Consider the following 25,122-nt stretch of genomic DNA (forward strand, 5'->3'; position numbering starts at 1 on the left):
GAGTAAGTTTGAGAAATCATGTCCGTTTACCCCTAAATATTTCAGCTTGTGTTTTAAGAATAAGGACATTCTATTACCACACCATAATCATCAAATTCAAGACAATTGAGCTTATATGCGGTTATTTATTTATAGTCTGTGTTCAACTCATCCATTGTTATAGTTATGATGTATGCTATATTTTATATATTTCAAATAAAATGTTTGCATTTTCTTGTAATTTAAAAAAAGCATCAGTGATAGTTATCAGCAGCTTTTCTGTATTCTGAGAAGGGTATTTTTAAGAAAAGCTGTATTGGCTTTTTCTTTTTTACTATGAATTCAAACAATGAACTTTGTCCCTCCTGCAGGCATTTTTGCCAGCCTCACTCATTGTGTAGCAGTAATGGCAGTCATGGAGGTTCATTCTACTCCCACATAACCAATCAGCATAATCTTACCCGCCTAAATGCACAAGGTGGTAGGATTTCACCTCTAAACCAGTCTCTACAGGGCATTCTCTGGGCTACTGTGAATGGCTCAGGGGCAGTCATGTGACCTAAATTCATTCAGTTGGGAAGCCTATGCCTTTTGTTTAATGATGAGAGGTAGGAAAGCAGGCTCTGTTCTCAACTGAGAGATGCGAATCCTAGAAATCCAGTAAGACAATTGGAGAGAAAGCATGAAAACTTTGATCAATACCCTGCCTTACCTCAAAAGGCTGCAATTATATGACTTTGCAAATACATCATCCAGTACACTTCCTTTGTTGTTTAAGCTAGCTATAGTGGGTCTTCTTTTGCTTACAAATAAATATTGGGTACTATGTGCCCAGAAGTGTTCTAAGTTTTTTATCTTTATGAATACATTTAATCTCCACAACTCTGTGAGGTAGCATTATTATCTGTTCCATTTCACAGAAGAGAAGAGTGGGTGGTTAAGTAACTTGTCCACATTCACACAGGAGTAAATGGCAGAGACAGGACTCAAACCCAGGCCCTGTCCTTCCAGGATCCATGCTCTCTGACCACTATTCTGTACTTGCACTTGAAAACAACCTGAAAGAGAAGTAAAATGTCAACAGCGGAAGTTGCCTTTGACAGATACCTTGCCCTGGGAAAGCACAGACCCCACCCCCTCAAATCTTCCTATTGTAGTTGGGATGGAGATTCAGGAGAGGGCCTAGTGTGGCCTAAACCAATCCCATTCCATCCCCCAGACACAGGAGTTGGTTTGCTGATGAAGATGTAACAGAATACAGTAAAATATTTACTGAGACTTTTGTGAGATATCCCCTCTCTTCCAATGGACTGTGTGCTATAATGATGTGAGCCTGAGAATGATGCTGAACCAGAGAAGCAAACTCAAGTGTGGCCAAGTCTGAATAATCATAGTCCGTCAGTCATTCTTTCAAGTAAGAACTGTGTTCCATCCAAAAGGCAACTAGTTTAGCCCGCAACTCAAACACCGCACAAAATGTTTCCTCAAGAGACATTCACTGAATTTTGTTTATCTGGTAGAAGTGATTTATGCATAATTCCCATTTTGTCACATAAAATATTAAAAACATGTATTCAAGGGTTGGGATTTAAATTAATAATTCTTATAGTATCCCCTCTTCCAACAACACAAGAGAAGACTCTACACATGGACATCACCAGATGGTCAACACTGAAATCAGACTGACTATATTCTTTGCAGACAAAGATGGAGAAGCTCTATACAGTCAGCAAAAACAAGACCAGGAGCTGACTGTGGCTCAGATCATGAACTCCTTATTGCCAACTGCTACTACTAAGTCACTTCAGTCGTGTCCAACTCTGCGCGACCCTATAGACAGAAGCCCACCAGGCTCCCCCATCCCTGGGATTCTCCAGGCAAGAACACTGGAGTGGGTTGCCATTTCCTTCTCCAATGCATGAAAGTGAAAAGTGAAAGGGAAGTCGTTCAGTCCAACTCAGCGACCCCATGGACTACAACCCACCAGGCTCCTCCGTCCATGGGATTTTCCAGGCAAGAGTACTGGAGTGGGGTGCCATTGCCTTCTCCGTGTTATTGCCAAATTCAGACTTAAATTGAAGAAAGTAGGGAAAACCACTAGACCATTCAGGTATGACCTAAATTAAATCCCTTACAATTATACAGTGGAAGTGAGAAATAGATTCAGGGGATTAGATCTGATAGGGGATTAGATTAGATCTTCAGAGATTAGCTTGAAGAACTATGGACGGAGGTTCATGACATTGTACAGAAGGCAGGGATAAAGACCATCCCTAAGAAAAAGAAATGCAAAAAGGCAAAATGGTTGTTTGAGGAGGCCTTACAAATAGCTGTGAAAAGAAGAGAAGCTAAAGGCAAAGGAGAAAAGGAGAGATATACCCATTTGAATACAGAGTTCCAAAGAATAGCAAGGAGAGATAAGAAAGCCTTCCTCAATGATCAGAGGAAGGATCAGAAATAGAGGAAAACAATAGAATGGGAAAGACTAGAGATCTGTTCAAGAAAATTAGAGATACCAAGGGAACATTCCATGCAAAGATGGACACAGTAAAGGACAGAAATGGTATGGACCTAACAGAAGCAGAAGATATTAAGAAGAGGTGGCAAGAATACACAGAAGAACTATACAAAAAAGATCTTCATGAGCCAGATAACCACAATGGTGTGATCACTCACCTAAAGCCAGACAACCTGGAATGTGGTCAAGTGGGCCTTAGGAAGCATCACTACGAACAAAGCTAGTGGAGGTGATGGAACTCCAGTTGAGCTATTTCAAATCCTGAAAGATGATGCTATGAAAGTGCTGCACTCAATATGCCAGCAAATTTGGAAAACTCAGCAGTGGCCACAGGACTGGAAAAGGTCAGTTTTCATTCCAATACCAAAGAATGATCAAATTACCACACAACTGTACTCATCTCACATGCTAGTAAAGTAATGCTCAGAATTCTCCAAGCCAGGCTTCAACAGTACGTGAACCGTGAACTTCCAGATATTCAAGCTGGATTTAGAAAAGGCAGAGGAACCAGAGATGAAATTGCCAACATCCGTTGGATCATCACAAAAGCAAGAGTTCCAGAAAAACATCTACTTCTGTTTTACTGACTATGCCAAAGCCTTTGACTGTGTGGATCACCACAAATTGTGGAAAATTCTTAAAGAGATGGCAATACCAGACCACCTGACCTGCCTCTTGAGAAATCTGTATGCAGGTCAGGAAGCAACAGTTAGAACTGGACATGGAACAACAGACTGGTACAAAATAGGGAAAGGAGTACGTCAAGGCTGTATATTGTCACCCTGCTTATTTAACTTATATGCAGAGTACATCATGAGAAACACTGGGCTGGATGAAGCACAAGCTGGAATCAACAATGGTGGGAGAAATATCAAAAACCTCAGATATCAGATGACACCACTCTTACAGCAGAAAGCGAGGAAGAACTAAAGAGTCTCTTGATGAAAGTGAAAGAGGAGAGTGAAAAAGTTGGCTTAAAACTCAACATTCAGAAAACTAAGATCATGGCATCTGGTCCCATCACTTCATGGCAGATAGATGGGGAAACAGTAGAAACAATGACAAACTTTATTTTCTTGGACTTCAAATCACCGCAGATGGTGCAGCCATGAAATTAAAAGACGCTTGCTCCTTGGAAGAAAAGTTATGACCAAACTAGACAACATATTAAAAAGCAGAGACATTACTTTGCCAACAAAGGTCCGTCTAGTCAAAGCTGTTTTTTTCAGTGGTCATGTATGGGTGTGAGAGTTGTGGACTATGAAGAAAGCTGAGCGCAGAAGAATTGATGGTTTTGAACTGTGGTGTTGGACAAGACCCTTGAGAGTCCCTTGGACTGCAAGGAGATCCAACCACTCCATTCTAAAGGAAATCAGTCCTGAATGTTCACTGGAAGGACTGATGTTGAAGCTGAAACTCCAATACTTTGGCCACCTGATGAGAAGAACTGACTCATTAGAAAAGACCCTGATGCTGGGAAAGATTGAAGGCAGGAGAGGGGGACAACAGAGGAGGAGAAGGTTGGATGGCATCACTGACTCAATGGACATGAGTTTGAGTGATGGACAGGGAGGCTTGGCATTTTGCAGTCCATGGGGTCGCAAAGAGTCGGACATGATTGAGCGACTGAACTAAACTGAACTGACTATCAAAGACGTTCTTAAGTGAAGCTAGCCAACAACCACGCCCCCTCCACTGCACAAAGGTGAAGCCTAACTATTATTACTAGCTTAGTCTGACTGCCTGGACTCAATAATGTGGCAGTTCTACTTAGCATCGCGTCTGCACCATCGTTGCTGTGTGATTAGTTATTATTCACTGATAATGTCCTAGTGTCTGTGAAAAGTATTTCCAGGATGACTCAGGATCCACAGGTAGTAAAACTGACATGACACACAGACACATAAAATTGGAAAAAAACACACCAAAATGTTAACAGTGGTTGACTCTGAACACTAGAATTATAGTCAGTTTCAATTTTCTTTGCTTGGCTCACCCCTATTTAAACAATTTTATTTATTTATTTATTTTTATTTAAACAATTTTACAGTGAACAGGTATTATGTGTCTAAAAAGAAAGAAGTGTATAAAAAAAAAATAAAAGCAGCACATTTACGTGCAACAAGCAAAAAGGTATTATGCATGGAACCATAAAATCTCTAAATCTTTATCCAACATCTAGTTTTAAGATAAAAACAAAATTCGCATTATTTTGTATGTAGGGACCTTGTTGTTTATTTTCTCTTTAATCTGGAGGGAAAGAAGAGATGGGGAGAAATATGGATGTAGGTGAGTGGAGCAGCGGGGCAGATTTAAAGAAAAGCCTGTTCACCCTGGAAACCCCCGACAGTTCCCAGCACATAAAAAGTTATCCAATTAACATATATAGAACAAACGCGGCAAAGGAGAAGGGGGAGACTGTTAGGGACGGGAAGGCTGTGGGGACCTCACGCTAGAGGAAAGCGGCAGACATGCCGAAATGCAGAGGCCTGGGCCTGCCCGGGTAAACAATTAGAACGGGGGTGGGGGAGGCCATGCATTGGAATTTTGTTTAAAGTTCCCCCCAAGAGCGTCTAGTATACAGTCAAGACTGAGACCCTTCCCGAAAAGAACCTAAGGAAAAGCACGCCCCTCCCACAGATACCCAGACCCGCCTGCGTGCCTGCCGAGCAGTACCAGGACAGCGCGGCGGCGCCGAGGTAGCTCATGCGCATGCGCCTAGAGACTAGGGCGGCGGGCCAGGCCGAAGGCGCAGGCGCGTGCTGCAGCCACTGGCGGCGATTCCCAAATCGCAAGCAGCCTGACGTGAGGCCACAAAGCGCGGGGGCGGGGCACGATGATGGCATCACGTAAGAGGACGGTGTGAGAACCCGGATCCTGTGGTGACCCAGTGGCCTAATGGATAAGGCATCAGCCTCCGGAGCTGGGGATTGTGGGTTCGAGTCCCATCTGGGTCGCACCAAGATTAGTTTTGGTGGAGAGAAAAGCAATGATGGGCACAAAAGTAGATTTTGAAATGTCGTGATTTCGCTTTCTCTGCTGCGATCTCCACGGCTGTTGTATTTACAAATCGGAAATGCATTCTCAGCTGTAGTGCAATTGAGACCTTGCAAGAGAAAACTAACATGTGGCCCAAAAGAGAAGCATTTACTCTTGCCTAGTTTATATTCATCTTTTAAAGAAAAAAGCCTTAGGAAACACCAAATGCTAGCTGGATAGATGGCATCATCTCTTTTTCTGTCTTTTAAAAATGCATTTCATCATGGGCAGGCACACATGGAAAACTGCCTCCCCATCCTTATCCCAAGGCGTGTGTGAGCAGATCCAATTGTGCTGGCTGCAAACATTTCTAGAACTAAGGAGAATTTATAAGAAACTGTTAAAACATACAAATATAATATAATTTATGGTTTTTGTCCTTAAAGTACAATGAACAGCAACCTGTGGTTGAAACGTAAGGTTTGTGTGTGTGTGTGTATTTGATTTGCAAATTAGTGTAATAAAAGAAATGTAATCAGAGTTTAAGCTTTCCAGACTGGTTCGGCTGACGATCTTGAAAAGTTCAAACTCTTCTTGTAAAACTTGTACAAGAGAAATAGCACAGAGTTAAGTCCTACTTTTGAAAAAACAAATAATAAATGCTATGTGGGGATCCTGGGTTTGAGCCTGAGACAGATAAAGGACGGTAGGGGGAAAACCAGTGGAATCTGAGTAGATTCTGCAATTTAGCTACGCACAATTATCAGTTCAGTTCAGTCACATCTGACTCTTTTCAACCCCATGGACTGCAGCACACCAGGCTTCCCTGTCCATCACCAACTCCTGGAGCTTGCTCAAACTCATGTCTATTGAGACAGTGATGCCATCCAACCATCTCATCTTCTGTCGTCCCCTTTTCCTCCTGCCTTCAGTCTTGCCCAGCATCAGGGTCTTTTCTAATGAGTCAGTTCTTCTCATCAGGTGGCCAAAGTATTGGAGCTCCAGCCTCAGCATCAGTCCTTCCAATGAATATTCAGAGTTGATTTCCTTTAGGATGGACTGGTTTGATCTCCTTGCAGTCTAAGGGACTCTCAAGAGTCTTCTCCAACACCACAGTTCAAAAGCATCAATTCTTCAGTGCTCAGCTTTCTTTATAGTCCAACTCTCAGATCCATATGTGACTACTGAAAAACCATAGCTTTGACTAGATGGACCTTTGTTTGCAAAGTAATGTCTCTGCTTTTTAATGTGCTGTCTATGTTTGTCATAGCTTTTCTTCCAAGGAGCAAGTGTCTTAATTTCATGGCTGTAGTCACCATCTGCAGTGATTTATACCAATGTTGATTTCTTAATTGTGACAAAGGTACATGGTAATATAAGATGGTAGCATTAGGGGAAACTGACTGAAGGGTATATGGGAGCCCTCTTTGCAAGCTTTATGAAATTATTAACATTAAATCTGAAATTATTCCAAAATTAAACATTTATTCAAGAAAAAAAGCTAAACAATCAATGGGAAATTTTAGCTGATACCTTTACCACCACCACCCCCTGCCCCCTTTTAAGATTAGCAAGATGGTGCTAAATTTAAAAGCCAGAACAGACTAACAAATGAATAAGCCCAGGGCATGATTTCCAGCTCCATTCCTGGTGCCTCAGAGTTGGTGGCCACATTAGGTCCTTGCTACAGTAGGTCCTTAAAAAATTAGAATTTCCTTGTCTCCACTTTCCACCTGTGGGAAGCATCTGGGGACAACGGACAGCGACACTGTCTCCCTGGTCCCAAGGCAAGATTGCTCTGACACACAACCCTCAGCCTGAGGGCTGGGCAAGACTAACTCCTCACAGGCTCTCCATGCTTTGGGCTTCTGACTGGCCTGCTCAGGCCTCCAGCGAGCTCACTCAACTCCCCTACCTCCGCCAACCTCTCGTCTCAGCCCCGGGCCTTCTCTCTGGCAGGTGTTTTTGTGACTCACTCACCATAGTTCATCCCAGCTGAAGTCAATGCCTACTGAACACCCCGGATTCAAGTCATTCAATGCAAGTTCGACGTTTTCGCCTTCCCTCACCTCCACCATCTCCCCCATTTCTTCCCTTTTTTGTCTCACATGGAGAGGATGTCCCTCCTCCAGTCCCAAGCCATTCCTTCCCTCTGATTTTGCTTTGAACCCCCTTCTCCTCAGGAAACTTGTCTCATACTAGAGTGAAAAAAACAAAGTGTGAGTGGGGTCCAAGTCTTTGCGACCCCATGGACTGTATAGCCCCCCAGGCTCCTCTGTCCATGGAATTCTCCAGGCAAGAGTATTGGTGATGTGAAAGTGAAAGTCGCTCAGTCGTGTCCGACTCTTTGCAACCCCATGGACCATACAGTCCATGGAATTCTCCAGGCCAGAGTACTGGAGTGGGTAGCTGTTCCCTTCTCCAGGGGATCTTCCCAACCCAGGTTCAATCCCTGGGTCCCCTGCATGACAAGCAGATTCTTTACCATCTGAACCACCACACTTAGTAAACATTTAAAAGGTGTAAGCCCATTAATTCCACCCCCCCACCCTGTCTATAACTTTAGTTTCCTTCTCCCGGCTTTCCTTTGAGCCCCCGAACATTCTACAGTTTCTCTATTCTTTAAAAGCTCACCCTTGGTCCTGGGCACCTGGCAGACAGGTGGTACCATGGCACCTCCCTCCACACAGCCAAGCTGCCTCAGGGCAGCTCCTGCACACCCAGGGTTTCCTTCCTTCCACCTGGCAGGTACTCCTTGCTCCCCTGTCGCTGGACACATTCCTCCCAGATACTGACCTCTGAATTGGCAAGTTTAAGAGATACCTTTCACTCCTTCTCTTGCTTGACTTTGCCCTGAAGTTTGAAACTCTTGGCCAGTTCCTTCCTGAAACAAACCGTTTTTTCACAGGCTTCCAGAAAAATCTCCTTTTTCTCAGTTGTCCAATCAGCTTCTCAGTCTCCTTTGCTAATTCCCTCTTGTTTCTAACAATGAAAACAAACCAGCCCAACCTGAGCAAAGCAAAAGAGAACTCATTGGAAAGCCATGGGGAAGGGGGGTGCTTACTAAACGGGGGTGGGAAAAACTGGAGGACCAGTTGTGGGGGCCAGCAAGACTCAAAGGACACACCAAAGGCCCCCCAAAAGAAGAAGCTGGAAGCACAGTGACTCCCAGGGCCAGCCACCTGCCAAGAGGCCACCACTGCTGCCATCCTTGCCACTTGCCATGCAGCTAGACTTGCAAAAGGTGCCTCTGATGGCTTTCATCATCCCAGGGTCACTTGCTCCAGAATCAAGCTTCCCGGGAAAAGCTTACAAGTGGCCCAACTTTCTCCTGTTGATTCATGGGGCCACAGAGGAATCACCCTCCCATCAATTCTTCCCATTAAGGGGAAGAGGTAATTTCTTAAAAAGAGGCTTGCATACCAACTAGCCACACAAAACATCGGCACCTTTCCTCAGCACAAACGTTGCACATTTTATTTTGAGTTTTCCATAGTCCATGGTCACTGTTGATTTTAGGTGATGAAGACTGTTGGTTTTTTTTTTTTTATCCTCTCATTGAATTTGGTTTTAATGAGTCTCAAAATTCTCTGACAGATTTTTGGTCCAGTTGTTGCCATTTAAAAAATTTTAAGAACTAACAACTTAAAACTGCCACACACAGATACCCAAAAACAAATGGTCCACAAAACATTCTCTTTTCCATCTGAAAGTTTTACGATGCATTGCTTATCATCAACCAGTCTCATACTATCAAACATAAATGGCCAATTGAGACAGTTCTGAGATGGTTTTTCCATCACTGACTAAGACTGGGGCGGCAGGTATTGCAGCTAATACTCACCTAGCCTTCTGAGGTTCCTTGGCAGACATGGTGACCTTGCCATCTTACAGCACACAGGACAGCCCCATAACAAAGAATGAGCTGGCTCCTCATCTAAGAATTGCCTTAGAGGCTTGAGAAAGAGGGATGGTATGACTATATTATTGATATACCTCATGAAAAACATATTAGGGCCTTTCTAATTGTCCCCATTTTAATCACTTTTTTCTTTGTCCCCAAGCAATCTCAGGGGCAAGGGCTTCCCAGGTGGCTCAATGGTAAGCAATCCACCTGTCAATGCAGTAGACACAAGAGATGCAGGTTTGATCCCTGGGTCGGGAAGATTCCCTGGAGTAGGAAATGGCAACCCACTCCAGTAGTCTTGCCTGGAAAACTCTATGGACAGAGGAGCCTGGCGGGCTGCAGTCCACGGGGTCCCAAAGAGTTGGACACAGCTGAGCATTCATGCACACAATTTCAGGCAAAGTGAGGAGTGGGTCAAGCGATAAATATTAGTATTATATCCAGCCAAATTTTCCAAACTCATATAAGAATGTCAGAAAGTACACCAGGATTAATATTAAAATACAATCCAATAATATAAACATTCGGAATTGTCATATTTTAAAATTTTACCAGATTACAGTACGGTTGCCACTTTTCTCCACTTCTCTCAGAAATCCTACAAAAGCACAAGGGGGATGAGAAGCAGAACCACAAACACCTCCATCAGTGAAACCAGGAGGCATCTCAACTCCTCAAATAAAAGGAGAAAGGTTCCTCAAATAAAAGCGTAAGGAACCAAGACTGATAGATGCCAATTACAAGAGCATGCCCGTGGCCGCAGATCTTAGGAAAGGCCAGCAGAGGGCGCTTCTTCAAGGGGAGGGTCGCATCCTGAGAGGCAAAACAATAATCTCTTGTTTGCAGTGAGTCTGGGATGTGCGGACAGCAGCCGGTCCTCACAGGGACAGACACGTGTTCTGGGTCTGGATTTGCCTTCCTTGCTTGCAGGGCTTCTGTTAGCACTACCATTCCTGGACTTAGACATTGCCAGGATGCGCCGGTCCAGGAACTAAGGAGAGGAGGTAGGGGTGGCTTCTCCCACTATGACTGCTAATGATTCACTGGAAGATTTATTTCGTTTTTTTTGCTTTCCTTGGCAGAGGCTCAGTGGGTCCAGAGGTCCTAGTGACCAGTGGAGAGATGTTTAGGCCAGGAGACACTATTATGGCTCCATTCAACTGGAGATGAGGCTGCCCCTTGACCATCTGGGACCCCCAGGCTGCTGAATCAACAGGCGGAGAAGGGGAGGGGGTGTCAGTTTTATGAGCTGAATATTTATGTTACCCCCAAATCGACTGGTGAAAGTCACAGTGTTACCCTATGGGGAGGTGAGGCTTTCAGATGAGGTCACGAGGGTGGAGCCCCGTGATGGATCAGTGTCCTTATGAGAAGGAGAAGTGTCTGGCGCCCTTTCTCCATCTCTCTGCTGCGCTCTCTCTCTCTCTCGTGTGAGAATACAGCAAGAAGGCAGCCATCTGTGAGCCAGGAAGAGAGCTCTCACCAAAATCCAGCCACACTGACACCCTGATCTCAGAGTTCCAGCCCCAGGACTGTGAGAAACAAATGTCTGTTGTATAAGCCACTCAGGCTGTGGTACTTGGTTACAGCAGCCCCAGCTCTGACAGTCCCGTGAATGATGTGATTACCAAGGGGCAAATGGCTCTGCTACTTAGTGGAGGAAAGAGGAATCCAAGGACTCATGGGAGGTACATCTTAGTGTGCTCTTGTCCCAAAGACTCAGTTAATGGGAAAGTACAGCAATCCAATAACGACAGGACTGCCGAGAACACAAGTCTTACAGGAATAAAGTTTTGAGTCTCCCTACCAAGCACTGAGCCTTGCCCAACGGAGGGTAGAAACACAGAATTAATGATGGAAGAAGGCAGTTATGATGATCCACTTAGACCTCATGGTCATTTGCAGAGGAGGCCTCTAACAGCTGCATTTATGTTAATTGTATCTTTCCCCTTCTTTTTAATTTCTACAGACTGATAGTAGCTAATGGTTTTGGTATCCATTGATTACTAGCTGTATAACCCCGGGCAAGGTACTTAACTTTTCTCTTATCCCTAATCTGGGATAATAAAAGTAAAAGCTCATATGTTTGTACAAAGATTTATAAAAAATATTTTATACAAAGATTTAATACTTGGAACAGTGTTCAGTAGGTGCAAGCTATTATTAACAATAGATTTTCTTTTACGTTTCATTATAACATTAGACTAGGCAATTCCCACATTAAAAAAGGAAAAGTTCCCCAACTTTATTATCATTCATTTCAGAGATCATTTATTGAACTGCTGCTGCTGCTAAGTCGCTTCAGTCATGTTCAACTCTGTGCGATCCCATAGACGGCAGCCCACCAGGCTCCCCTATCCCTGGGATTCTCCAGGCAAGAACACTAGAGTGGGTTGCCATTTCCTTCTCCAATGCATGAAAGTGAAAAGTGAAAGTGAAGTCGCTCCGTCCTGTCTGACTCTTCACGACCCCATGGACTGCAGCCCACTAGGCTCCTCCATCCATGGGATTTTCCAGGCAAGAGTACTGGAGTGGGGTGCCATTGCCTTCTCTGTTATTGAACTACAAGTGCGTATTTTATGGAATGTAGCAAAACTTAGAATTATAATTTTTTAAACTCCTCAACATTAATTGATGATATCTTTTTACAGTGGCAGCTAGCACAGTCATAATAGGAAAAACATTCAGTAGAATGGTGGAGACCCCCAGTTCAGCATAAAGATTATCTCTGGGAAGGAAAAGAAATTGGATTAGGGAGGAGCCTAAGGGGCCTTCAACCCTGTATTAGTTACCTACTACTGCAAAATGAATTACCCCAGAATTTAGCAGCTTAAAACAATAAACACTTATTACTCATACTTCCTCTGCCCCAGGAATCTGGGAATGGTTTACCAGATGGTTCAGGTCCCTCAGGAGGAGACCAGTCAAGCTCTGGGCTGGGGCTGCAGTCTTATCTGGAGGCTCAACTGGGAGAGGATCTGACTTCATGTTCACTTACCAGCTGTTGGCAGACCTCAGCTTCTCACTGGCTGTTGGCTGAGGACTTCAGTGGCTTCCTGGCCATGGGCCTCTTTGGACTGTCTGATAACATTACAGCATCTGGCTTCCCTCAGGGGAAATGATCTAAGAGAAAGGATGAGATTTTGAGAGTGAAGAAGGAGGGGCATGCTAAGAAGAAATAAAATTATGTGATGAAAACAGAAAGAGGTGAGAGTTCAGTCTTTTTGTAACCTAGACTTGGAAGCGTTTATTATCACTTCTTCCATATGCTATGGGCCACTCAGACCAGTCCCGCTACATCTACAGGGGACATACAGTGCAGGGGGACTACACAAGGCGTGAACACAGAGAAGCAGGGGTCACTAGAGGCCAGTCATCCAGGAGACTGGCCACCACCAATGATATCTGTAATTTTTAAGCATTGAAAAAGAAGCAAATATGGAAAAATTATTAAGGTTTGATAAAACTGGGCCATGCTTATGCAGGTATTCATTATATTATTCTCAATAGCTGTCTTTTGGACTTCCCTGGTGGCACAGAGGATGGGAATCTGCCTGCCAATGCAGGGAACACCGCTTCTGTCGATGGTCCAAAAGGATTCCATGTGCCGCCTGTGGAGCAACTAACCCTGAGCACTACAACCACAGGGCCCCTACCCTAGAGTCCACAAGCCGCAACTACTGAAGCCCATCTGCCTACAGCCCGTGTGCCCCAGTAAGTGAGGCTTCTGCAATGAGAAGACTGCACACCGTCATCGAGTAGCACCCACTTGTCACAACTAGAGAAAGGCTATGTAAAGCAATGAAGACCCAGTGTAGCCAAGAACAAATAAATACATTAAAATTATATATATATAAAAACAATGGAATGCATTTGTTTTTAAAAAATAGCTTTCTTTTTTCTATCTTTTTTTTGGCTGTGCTGCATGGCTTGCAGGATCCTAGTTCCTTAACCAGGGATTAAACCTGGGTCCTGGCAGTGAAAGTGCTGGAATCTGTGGACCAGCAGGGAACTCCTTCTATTAAATCCCCCCTTAAAAATGCTCAGAGGAAGATATACCTCAAATAAAGATGACAAAGAATCCCAAAGACAATTTCAAGGAACAGATATTTTTCAAAAAAGAACAAGAAGCAATTGTTCTTGTGAATCAGGAAATTACAAGCAGGGAGTAGACTGGGTTGAAAGAACAACAGGGTGAACAACAGAAAAAGAACCAACTAGGAGACTTCCCTGGCAGTCCAGTATGTAAGACTCTGTGCTTCCACAGCAGGGGGCATGGGTTCTATCCCTAGTCAGAGAACTAAGAAATCATACATTCGAGGCACAGCCAAACATATAGTTGATGTTACTGAAAATGAAATCAGAATGAAAAGGAAAAAGATAAAGAGATAAAAACGACGAGTGAGAAGGTAAAGTACGTGGAAGACACAATCAGATCAGTAGTATTAAGAAAGCAATAAAAGAAGAGGGGTGTCTGTCAGATTTCCAAGCTGAAATGGTGTGGACATCCCTGAACTAAAGTGAAATTTTATTCATTTGAAAGTGAAATACTTGAGGTGTTCCCTGAAAATGAGAACTACTTATAATGCAAAGATGATGACTATGATTGAGATTATTTAATAGCTCATGAAGTTCTCATCACAGGTCCCATCACTTCATGGGAAATAGATGGGGAAACAGTGGAAACAGTGTCACACTTTATTTTGGAGGGCTCCAAAATCACTGTGGATGGTGACTGCAGCCATGAAAGTAAAAGACACTTGCTTCTTGGAAGGAAAGTTATGACCAACCTAGACAGCATATTCAAAAGCAGAGACATTACTTTGCCAACTAAGGTCTGTCTACTCGAGGCTATGGTTTTTCCTGTGGTCATGTATGGATATGAGAGTTGGACTGTGCAGAAGGCTGAGCGCCGAAGAACTGATGCTTTTGAACTGTGGTGTTGGAGAAAACTCTTGAGAGTCCCTTGAACTGCAAGGAGATCCAACCAGTTCATTCTGAAGGAGATGAGCCCTGGGATTTCTTTGGAAGGAATGATGCTAAAGCTGAAACTCCAGTACTTTGGCCACCTCATGTGAAGAGTTGACTCATTGGAAAAGACTCTGATGCTGGGAGGGATTGGAGGCAAGAAGAAAAGGGGACGACAGAAGATGAGATGGCTGGATGGCATCACTGACTCCATGGACGTGAGTCTGAGTGAACTCTGGGAGTTGGTGATGGACAGGGAGGCCTGGTGTGCTGCAATTCATGGGGTTGCAAAGAGTCAGACATGACTGAGCGACTGAATTGAACTGAACTGAAGTTCTCATCAATGCAATATGAAAGTTTTACAAATATTTGAGAGGAAGAGGCAAAATACCACTACTTCAAAATTTTACAGTTTTCTCCTGAGAAAACCCAAGGGAATCTATGGCAAACAGTTTGAAATATTTTTGTATATATACAAATTGGGACATAAGCAATAAATATCGATATATATCAGTGTATATATATATATATATGATCAGGTATAATCAGTACCCTTTCTATACACCTACCAAAACCAGTTAGAAAATATAAAGGAAAAAAGATCTTTTTATATTACCCAGGAGATGGTTAGCGCTTAGGTGAAGAAAATGATAATATTCTAACAGAGAGAAGAGGTTAAAAAATGAGGAGATATTCGATTTTCATGACTACAAAGATAATACATGACAGTTGCCAATTCCTTTACAAATCTATGTATTTAGTGGAATTTTAATTTAATGCAAATTGTGTTGGTTATTTTTTTTTTTTGGCCACACTGTGAGTCATGCAGAATCTTAGTTCCCAGATTAAGGATCAAACCTGTGACCTCTGCAGTAGAAACATGGGGTCTTAACCGCTGGATTGCCAGAGAAATCCCAGGGTCATTTTTTTTTTTTCAATTTAGCAGAATAACCTTGAAGTTCACTTGGGAAAAAGAAAAACTATAACAGTCAAAACAATTTTTGAAAATAGAGCTATATTATAAGATCATTATAATAATGTCCCATTGTAGGCACCAAAATAAACAGATGAAATAACAGAGAAGAAAGTCCAGAAAGAGACCTACATTTATTAGAAGTTAATGATCTTTATATGCTGCACTCAATATACCAGCAAGTTTGGAAAACTCAGTAGTGACCACAGGACTGGAAAAGGTCAGTTTTCATTCCAATCCCAAAGAAAGGCAATGCCAAAGAATGTTCAAACTACCACACAATTGCACTCATCTCACACTCTAACAAAGTAATACTCGAAATTCTCCAAGCCAGGTTTCAACGGTATGTGAACCGTGAACTTCCAGATGTTCAAGCTGGTTTTAGAAAAGGCAGAGGAACCAGAAGTCAAATGCCAACATCCACTGGATCATCAAAAAAGCAAAAGAGTTCCAGAAAAACTTTTTCTTTATTGACTATGTCAAAGCCTTTGACTGTGTGGGTCACAGCAAGCTGTAAAAAATTCTTAAAGAGATGGGAATACCAGAGCACCTTACCTGCCTCTTGAGAAATCTATATTCAGGTCAAGAAGCAATGGTTAGAACCACAATGGACTGGTTTCAAGTTGGGAAAGGAGTATGTCAAAGCTGTATGTTGTCACCCTGTTTATTTAACTTCTATGCAGAGTACATCATGCGAAATGCTGGGCTGGATGAAGCACAAACTAGAATCAAGATTGCCGGGACCATCATTATGGCATAAAGCAAAGAACTAAAGATCCTCTTGGTGAAAGTGAAAGAGAGTGAAAAAGTTGGCTTAAAGTTCAACATTCAGAAAACAAAGATCATGGCATCCGGTCCTATCACTTCATGGCAAATAGATGGGGAAACAATGGAAACAGTGACAGGCTTTATTTTCTTAGGCTCCAAAATCACTGCAGATGGGGACTGCAGCCATGAAATTAAAAGACACTTGCTCCTTGGAAGAAAAGCTATGACCAACCTGGACCTTATATTAAAAAGCAGAGACGTTACTTTGCCGACAAAGGTTCATCTAGAAAAGATCTTCATGACCCAAATAATCACAATGGTGTGATCACTCACCTAGAACCAGACATCCTGGAATGCGAAGTCAAGTCGGCCTTAGGAAGCATCACTATTAACAAAGCTAGTGGAGATGATGGAGTTCCAGTTGAGCTATTTCAAATCCTGAAAGATGATGCTGTGAAAGTGCTGCACTCAACATGCCAGCAAATTTGGAAAACTCAGCAGTGACCATGGGACTGGAAAAGGTCAGTTTTCATTCCAATCCCAAAGAAAGGCAATGCCAAAGAATGCTCAAACTACCACACAATCGCACTCATCTCACACGCTAGTGAAGTAATGCTCAGAATTCTCCAAGCCAGGCTTCAACAGTACGTGAACGGTGAACTTGCAGATGTTCAAGCTGGTTTTAGAAAAGGCAGAGGAACCAGAGATCAAATTGCCAACGTCTGCTGGATCATTGGAAAAGCAAGAGAGTTCCAGAAAAACACCTATTTCTTCTTTATTGACTATGTCAAAGCCTTTTACTGTGTGGATCACAACAGACTGTGGAAAATTCCTCAAGAGATGGGAATATCAGACCACCTGACCTGCCTCCTGAGAAATCTGTTTGCAGGTCAAGAAGCAACAGTTAGAACTGGACATGGAAAGACAGACTGGTACAAAATAGGGAAAGGAGTATGTCAAGACTGTATACTGTCACCCTGCTTATTTAACTTCTATGCAGAGTACATCATGAGAAACGCTGGGCTGGTTGAAGCACAAGCTGGAATCAAGATTGCCGGGAGAAATATCAATAACCTCAGATATGCAGATGACACTTTCAGCCTTATGGCAGAAAGTGAAGAAGAACTAAAGAGCCTCTTGATGAAAGTGAAAGAGGAGAGTGAAGAAGTTGGCTTACAACTCATCATGCACAAAAGGAAGATCATGGCATCTGGTCCCATCACTTCATGGAAAATAGATGGGGAAACAGTGGAAACAGTGACAGACTTTATATTTTGGGGCTCCAAAATCACTGCAGATGGTGACTGCAGCCATGAAAGTAAAAGATGCTTACTCCTTGGAAGGAAAGTTGTAACCAACCTAGACAGCATATTAAAAAGCAGAGACATTACTTTGCCGACAAAGGTCCATCTAGTCAAAGCTATGGCTTTTCCAGTAGTCAGGTATGGATGTGAGAGTTGGACTATAAAGAAAGCTGAGCACCGAAGAATTGATGGTTTTGAACTGTGGTGTTGGAGAAGACTCTTGAGAGTCCCTTGGACTGCGGAGAGATCCAACCAGTCCATCGTAAAGGAAATCAGTCCTATTGGAAGGACTGATGTTGAAGCTGAAACTCCAATACTTTGACCACCTGATGCGAAGAGCTGACTCCTTTGTAAAAACCCTGATGCAGGAGGAGAAGGGGATGACAAAGGATGAGATGGTTGGATGGAATCACTGACTCAATGAACATCAGTTTGAGTAAACTCTGGGGGTTAGTGATGGACACGGAAGCCTGGTGTGCTGCAGTCCATGGGGTCGCAAAGCGTTGGACATGACTGAGTGACTGAACTGAACTGAACTAAAATATATATATAATTTTGATTTAAAAAAAGCCTTTCTGAGCAAGATCCAAAAAGACACCAGGGAAATTTAAACAAAAGATTGATGGATTTTACTACAGAAAATTTAAAAGTTCTATGGTCAAAAAAATCAGTGAAAAGCTTAAAATCAAACAAAATTATATGAGGAGATATTTACAATATATATAATGAACAAAGGGTGAAAATTCTGAAGCTATGAACAGTTCTTTAAATCATAAATGAAAGTCTGATCATTCCAATACATAGACAAAGAATATGAACAGGTCATTAACAAAAGAAATCCAAATAGCCAATAAATCTATGAAAAAAAATGTGCAATATCACTAACAAAAAAAATTGTAAACTTTTTTAAAAAGAGAAATCTTAACAAACTGTTCAGAACAGCAAAGATATCAAATAATGATGATTTGGTAAAAAATAATGATAACTGGATATCTCCAGTGTGGAGAAATATTATTACAGAGCTACACTGTGGATGGTCAGTGTAAACTGATACATATCTGGGGAATAATTCAGCAATATGTAGCAAAAATATTGAAATTATCATATTTTTTGACTCAGCAATATAATAGTCTAGGAATTCAGTCATTAAAAATGATCATGGAGGGACAGCCCTGGTCATCCAATAAATAAGACTCTGAGCTTCCAATTTAGGAGGTTCGGGTTTGATCCTTGGTTGGGGAACAAGATCCCACATGCCTTGGGGCATGGCTAAGGAAAAATAAAATAAATGATTATGGAATCTTATATTTATTGAAATGAAAAGACCTTACCATATCATTAAAAAATTTTAAATCATGTCATAAAATATATACATACCATGACCCCATTTTTATAGAAAGAAATATTTACATGTGCACATATATGTAGGAAAAACATCTGGAAATTGACCCATAAAAATATTTAAAAGAAAAAAAAATATATTTAGAGTAGTTTTTTCTAGGCAACAGGACTTAGTTGATTTTTTCTCTTTTTATCTGTTATAGCTAGTTATTCTGCTATGAATATGTACTAATCATATACAGTAACCTCAGATATGCAGATAACATCATCCTTATGGCAGAAAGCGAAGAGGAACTAAAGAGCCTCTTGATGAAAGTGAAAAAGGAGAGTGAAAAAGCTGGCTTAAAACTCAACATGCACAAAACGAAGATCATGGCATCTGATCCCATCACTTCATGGCAAATAGATGGGGAAACAATAGAAACAGTGACAGGCTTTATTTTCTTGGGCTCCAAAATCACTAGAGATGATGACAGCAGCCATGAAACTAAAAGACGCTTGCTCCTTGGAAGAAAAACTATGACCTACCTAGACAGCATATTTAAAGCAGAGACATTACTTTGCCAACAAAGGTCCGTCTAGTCAAGGCTATGGTTTTTCCAGTAGTCATGTATGGATGTGATAGCTGGATTATAAAGAAAGCTGAGTGCCTAAGCGCCGAAGAATTGATGCTTTTGAACTGTGGTGTTGGAGAAGACTTTTTTTTTTTTTTTTGGAGAAGACTCTTGAGAGTCCCTTGGACTGCAAGGAGATCCAACCAGTCCATCCTAAAGGAAATCAGTCCTGAATATTCATTGGAAGGACTGATGCTGAAGCCGAAGCCCCAATACTTTGGCCACGTGATGCAAAGAGCCGACTCATTGGAAAAGACCCTGATTTCTGGGAAACATTGAAGGCAGGAGGAGAAGGGAATGACAGAGGATGAGAAGGTTGGATGGCATCACCGACTCGATGGACATGAGTTTGAGCAAGCTCTGGGAGATCATGAAGGACTGGGAAGCCTGGCATGCTGCAGTCCACGGGATCGCCAAGAGTCGGACACTACTGAGTGACTGAACAACAATAATATAGATTTTAAAGACTTTTATAAAGGGATGGAAGACATAACAAAAAAATAACCAATAGATTCTACTATACAAACAGTAATATTTGTCATTTAAGATATGAGAAATTAATAGATAAAACTTCAACACCAAAGAACTCATCCCCCCACCCACTCAGATATTCTTTCTAGTCATTACCTATCCCCAGGATAAGCACAGCCTGACTTTTAACACCATAAATTAACTTTGTCTATTTGTGAGTGTAGAGAAATTAAATGAAATTACACTATAAACAGTTTTGTTTTTTTTTTTTTTTGGCCATGCATCTTGGCATGTAGCATCTCAGTTCCCCAATCAGAGATGAAACCCAAGCCCCCTGCACTGGAAGCGTAGAGTCTCCACCACTGGGCCACCAGGGAAGTCCTTAGCATATAGCCTTTTGTGTCAGACTCCTTTTACTTGATACCACGTTTATGAGATTCATCTATATTTTGCTTTTGTAGTTGTAGCTCATTTATTTTCATTGCTGTCTAGCACTGAATATGGTTTACAATTCTGTCTCCAAGAGACATCTGGCAATGTCTGGAGACAGTTTAGGTTGTCACAACTGGAGGTGGGGAGGCACTACTGGTATTCAGTAGATAAAGCCAGAGATATTGGTGAAGAATGCACAACAAAGAATTATCTTGCTCAATATGTCAAAAGTGGCAGGTGGAGAAATGCTGCTCTACAGAATTTCAGTGGAGAAGGCAATGGCACCCCACTCCAGTACTTTTGCCTAGAAAATCCCATGGACGGAGGAGCCTGGTAGGCTGCCGTCTATGGGCTTGCACAGAGTCGGACACGACTGAAGCGACTTAGCAGCAGCAGTAGCAGCAGCAGTATTTCAGTATGTCTCAATACATTCATTCCTTTGTTAATGGGGCACGGAACGTTTTACAACAGCAAAAATTAAAAACAGTCTAAAATGTACAAGTGATGATTTGTCTAAGTGAGAACATATTACGCATTTAGGAGATTGCAAATCTACAAAGAGTGTGTAATATATTTTAATTTGTAAAAAAAAAAAACATATCTGGCTATGCTGTGCATGTGAGATCTTAGTACCCCAACCTGGGATCAGACTTACAGCCTCCGTCTTGGAAGGGCCAGTCTTAACCACTGGACCACCAGGGAAGTCCCAATAGTATTTTAATTTTCATCGAATAAAAGCTAAATACAAAGTTGTATACACAACAGGTGAAATAGGAACGTGCCCTTGTCATGGTGTCATGTGAACAACACAGGATCCAAAATAGCGTTCGTTCACTGAAGGCATCTGTGTGAAAATGGTATCTGAGAAAGAGCCTGGAAGGAAAACATGGGATTATTGCAGTGGTTGTTGAGGGTGATGGTAGTAATTCTTGTGTCTACTCTTTATTTTCCAAATTTTTCATTACAATAATGGACAGTGATAGGAAAACAAAATAAAGATTTAAAAGCAGCTATTTAGGGAATTCCCTGGCGGTCCAGTGGGTAGGACTGGGTGCTTTCACTGCCATAGCCCAGGTTCAATCCCTGGTCAGGGAACTAAGATCCCACGTGCACAGCAGCAGCCAAAAACTAAAATTAAATACATAAAGCAGCTAGTTACCATTGCCTGAGGAATGTTCGTCTATAGTCATCAAGATTCTCAGCAACGTCCCCCATCAGGGTTCCCTCCTAAGAAGCTGCCATGCTTTGGGGCCTGGGTAGACTCACATGCCGGAGAAGGCAATGGCAACCCACTCCAGTACTCTTGCCTGGAAAATCCCATGGACAGAGGAGCCTGGAAGGCTGCAGTCCATGGGGTCGCTAAGAGTTGGACACGACTGAGTGGCTTCATTTTCACTTTTTACTTTCATGCATTGGAGAAGGAAATGGCAGCCCACTCCAGTATTCTTGCCTGGAGAATCCCAGGGACGGCAGAGCCTGGTGGGCTGCCGTCTATGGGGTCACACAGAGTCGGACACGACTGAAGCGACTTAGCAGCAGCAGCAGCAGACTCACATGCTCTCTTGTACCCCCATGCCTTTGCTTGTGCTGTTGTTTCAGCCTGCAATGCCTGCCCTCCTGGGTCTATCTGGTGAAAAGTGTTAGGTGCTCATTATGTCTCTTTTTGACCCCATGGCTCCTTTGTCCATGAGGATTCTCCAGGAAGGAATACTGGAGTGGGTTGCCATTCCCTTCTCCAGGGGATCTTCCCAAGCCAGGGATCAAACCCAGGTCACCAGCATTGCAGGCAGATTCTGAGCCACCAGGGAAGCCCTTACCAAATGGGAACCAAAGCAATAGTACTATATTCTTTTTGAAAAATGATAATGGTGGTGGGTATTTCTGGCTTCTAAAACGCCTGGAACATAGTGGGTTTTTTTTTTCTTGGCCGTGCCATAAGGCTTGCGGGTTCTCAGCTCCCCAACCAGGGATTGAACCTGGCCCCCAGCAGTGAAAGCACCAAGTCCTAACCAGTGGATGGCCAGGGAATTCCCGTGGTACACGGTGTTTGAAACCGAGTGGTGGGCTGCCATTCAGGTCTGACAGAAACCATCCAGAGTTGGTGCAGACCTCATTAATTAAAGGGCAGATGATCCAGAACAAAACTGCCCTTATTTCAGACAGATGGGTACAAACCTAGGGGGTTCCCATGATTCCTCTCAGATTTGATAATTCTCTATAATAACTCAGGAAAGTGCTATAACTTATGATCACTAGAGAGGATACAGAGCAGTACCAATCAAATGAAGAGATACATAGGGCAAGATCTAGAAAGGTCCCAAATGCATAGCTTTGGGGTTGCTTCTCCATGGAGCAGACTGCGCCGCTCCCTAGCACATCAGCGTGGTCATTGACCAAGAAGCCCCACTGAGTTGTCACTGCATTCAGCAGGCATGATGGATTAAAACACTGACCATCCGATTGAACCCAATCTCCAGCCTCTGCTCCCTGGAGGTCAGGCTGGCTCAAAGTCCCAACCCTCTAATTGCATGGTTGGTGTTTCTGATGGTCAGATTCCAGCCCTAAGTTATCAAGGGGCCCTCCAAGAGTCCACTCATTAGCATAAACTCGGGTGTGATCCAGGAAGCTCATGGATAATTAAGACGTTTCCTTCACTTGGGAAATTCCAAGAGTTAGAAGCTCCGTACCAGGAACCTGGCACAAATTCTTTATTATTCAACACACAGTAGATGCTCAACAAATATTTGCAAAGCGGAAAGATACACTCAAAATGCCAGAGATTGGCAGGGGAGAGGAAGGCAATTAGGGTTTTAGATTCTTTCATCTGACACATGGAAGATGGGCATGGAGAGATGGACATTATACACTGTGAGAAACCAATACTTTTAAACATTCCAATCATATAACGAAATCCTTGTACCCTGGTTTATATTACTAACCACCCTGATGATAATTTGGCTTCCCAGGTGACTTGTTTATAGAAAGAGAATGCTAGCCAGGCTGACACGAGACTGCAGGTCTGCCTGAGTCATCTTTTGTAAATTAACAAAGTGGCATTCTGGCTTACATAGTTCAGTCTCTTGGAGCTCTTTGCGCTTTCCACCATGAATATGGCTTCTGCGCCTGCAAGTGGTGTGCTGCCCAAGACCCAGCCTTGGACCCTGGCAAGTTCTTCCAGGCTGGTGCCACCCCAGGAGCCTCCAGGAGACTTCTGGTCAGCTCTCTGCCTCTACATTTCAGGGTGTGGGCTTCAGGGCATTCATTCACAACATTCCTGAAACAGAAGAGTTTCGGGAACACCCCAAATTGGATCTGGGTGACTTGAACATAATCTCAGGCAACTATGTCTGAGATGTGGTTGTAACTGAGAAAGCTTAAGCCTAATTAATTTTATTCCACTTAACTTAAAGAAAGAGTGTGTGGAAGAAAAGAATCTAATGACATCTGTAAATTATAACCCCCAGGAACTTCTCTGGTGGTCCAGTGGCTAAGACTCCAAGCTCCCAATTCAGGGGACTCGGGTTCAATCCCTGGTTGGGAACTAGAGCCCAGATGCTGCAACTAGATATCACACATGCAACTAAAAGATTCCAGATGCCACAATGAAGATGGGAGATTCCGCACGCTACAACTAAGACCTGGCACACCTGCCCCCTCCCCACCCCCAAAATTGTAAACCCAAAGCACAAAGTTCACAGTGTTTTTTTGATCTTGGCCAGAATCTGGAAACACTGACTCTGATGTACGTAAGACTTGTAGTGATTGAAGAGATATACTCTTTTGGAGGAAACAGAGAATTTGCTCCTCTAAAACTTGAATGAGGAAAGACGAGCCCATCTTCAACTGCAGTTTGATTTAGTTCTCAACAGGGAAACTTCTGATTAATAATTAGACCTCTGACTCACCTTTGCTATATCCTCCCTATTACAAAACAATAAGCAATATTCTGGTTTATACATCTGCTTTTATGAGTTTGGTTAACATGAGTTGGTTCCACAAATCTGATCTGTTGACAAAAGTGAGTTTCAAACTGAGGAAATTTGAGGACCAGTCTTCAGATACAGTGACCCCCTCCAACATATTGTCAGCCTGTGACCAGACAGACAACTCCTCCTTAGAGCTCATTTATCTACTCTACCCCTCAATCCACAACACACCTAATCTAGGAACCTGTTCTACAGTATCCCTGAATCATGTTCTCTTTGGACATCCCCAGTGGCCAGGACCTTATTGTTACAACCCTTGAAAGCAGCCCTTTCTTGGAGATCTCAGTTGTTAGAATAGTCTTTCTTAAACCGGAATTAAACCTGTCACTTCATAACTTCTACCTACCAGTTCTTTCCCCAAATATAAAAAGTGTTTTTGTTTGCCTACCCTGCCTATCCTCAGTTCTTCCCAAAGAACTTGACCATGATGGAGTCCAACCCTCTTAGCACCCTACTGTTTTCCTTCTAGCTGTCCATGTCTTTCTTGAAAACATGATATCCACCCCGCCCTGCACCAGTGAATCTGACATTCATTAGCACTATTATTTTTGAGACATAAGATATTAATGCAGCAAAACTTTTTAAACAGCTGCATCTCACTGTTGGCTCACGTGCTTAAGATAAAAATGCCTTCATCTCAACATACTTCCCCTTCCTCTTGGATGTGAAGCTGTTGAAATGAGATACACATCGGGAAAGTTGTGGGTTTACTACAGTGAGCTTACTTCCCTCTTCGGTGAATGCTGTTTCAGTTCAATCTGAGAGATAGGGTTCTTAGCTCAGGATGAATTTACAGAGCCATTCAAGAATTCAGACCCAATGGGACTTCCCTGGTGGTCCAGTAGCTAGGACTCCGAGCTCCCAGTACAGGGGGCCCAGGTT

At 42.7% G+C, this 25,122-nt stretch overlaps 1 non-coding gene across 1 annotated transcript; it reads left to right on the forward strand.

Annotated features, from left to right (window-relative positions):
• Positions 1-5,381: 5,381 nt before the first annotated feature.
• On the forward strand, positions 5,382-5,454 carry TRNAR-CCG (transfer RNA arginine (anticodon CCG)). The gene has a single exon. It is a non-coding gene; the product is annotated as a tRNA-Arg (tRNA).
• Positions 5,455-25,122: the final 19,668 nt, after the last annotated feature.

This window comes from Bos taurus, chromosome 19, assembly GCF_002263795.3.
Source record: "Bos taurus isolate L1 Dominette 01449 registration number 42190680 breed Hereford chromosome 19, ARS-UCD2.0, whole genome shotgun sequence".
NCBI classification, from domain to species: Eukaryota; Metazoa; Chordata; class Mammalia; order Artiodactyla; family Bovidae; genus Bos; species Bos taurus.